This window comes from Trichechus manatus, unplaced genomic scaffold, assembly GCF_000243295.1.
Source record: "Trichechus manatus latirostris isolate Lorelei unplaced genomic scaffold, TriManLat1.0 scaffold00180, whole genome shotgun sequence".
In the NCBI taxonomy this organism is placed as follows: Eukaryota; Metazoa; Chordata; class Mammalia; order Sirenia; family Trichechidae; genus Trichechus; species Trichechus manatus.
In genome coordinates this window covers 2,280,396-2,281,288 of record NW_004444116.1, presented here as the reverse complement: position 1 = coordinate 2,281,288, position 893 = coordinate 2,280,396, and the positions used below count along the sequence as shown (strand labels likewise).

Sequence of the window (893 nt, the reverse complement as noted above, 5' to 3'; positions counted from 1 at the left end):
TCGCTATGAGTCAGAACGGACTCGAGGGCAGTAGGTTTGGTGTTTTGTTTTTGTTTTTAATACACCTCCATGCCTCAAAAGGAACTGATGCTGTGTCATACATAAGTCTGCTGTTGCTCTGAGTTTGTCACAATAACCTTGATCAAAAGTATTTGCGGATTTTACCCTGGAGTAAATAAATATACGACAGAGTAAGGTTTTCCACTCCGCTTTAAATATCACTTTCTGCTAGTTACTTATCATCTCTGTGCCTCATATTGTCCATCAGTAAAACGAAGATCATCGTTAAAGATCTGTTGAGGCAGTTAGGAGGACTGAATGACAGTAAATGTAAGCAGAGTGCGTGCACGTAAGTTCCTAACAAATTTTAGTTATTTATCTGTGTTTTGGACAACTAGCGTGTAGAACTGTTGTAAGTAAAGAGTAACATGTTGGAAAACTTTTTTCTCTTTGCAAACATTAGGACTTCAAAACGGCCACCATGTGTGGTAGCGTGGCCGAGCGGTCTAAGGCGCTGGATTTAGGCTCCAGTCTCTGCGGGCCCGTGGGTTCGAATCCCACCGCTGCCAATCTTATTATAAATTGAATCCATCTAAGAACAGAATTTGCAGATATCATTTGGAAAGGCAGCCTGAGGCTGGTAACAAAAAGAAGGTATTTATCTTCCCAACACTAGGTCAGAGCCCTGGTGGTGCAGTGGTTAAAGCGATGGACTGCTAACCTTTCAGCAGTTTGAAACAACCAGCGGCTTAGTGGAGCACCCTGAGTTGGAATCAACGACAACGTGTTTGGTTTTTGGTTAAGACCAATTACCGGGTTATAAGGAAAATCAGACTATTGTCATTTCTGTCTATTCTTTATATCTAAGAACCTCATTGTGTGCTCAAGGGCAC

At 41.9% G+C, this 893-nt stretch overlaps 1 non-coding gene across 1 annotated transcript; it reads left to right on the top strand.

The window, feature by feature from the left end:
- The first annotated feature begins 487 nt into the window (after positions 1-487).
- On the top strand, positions 488-569 carry TRNAL-UAG (transfer RNA leucine (anticodon UAG)). Its single transcript has one exon. It is a non-coding gene; the product is annotated as a tRNA-Leu (tRNA).
- Positions 570-893: the final 324 nt, after the last annotated feature.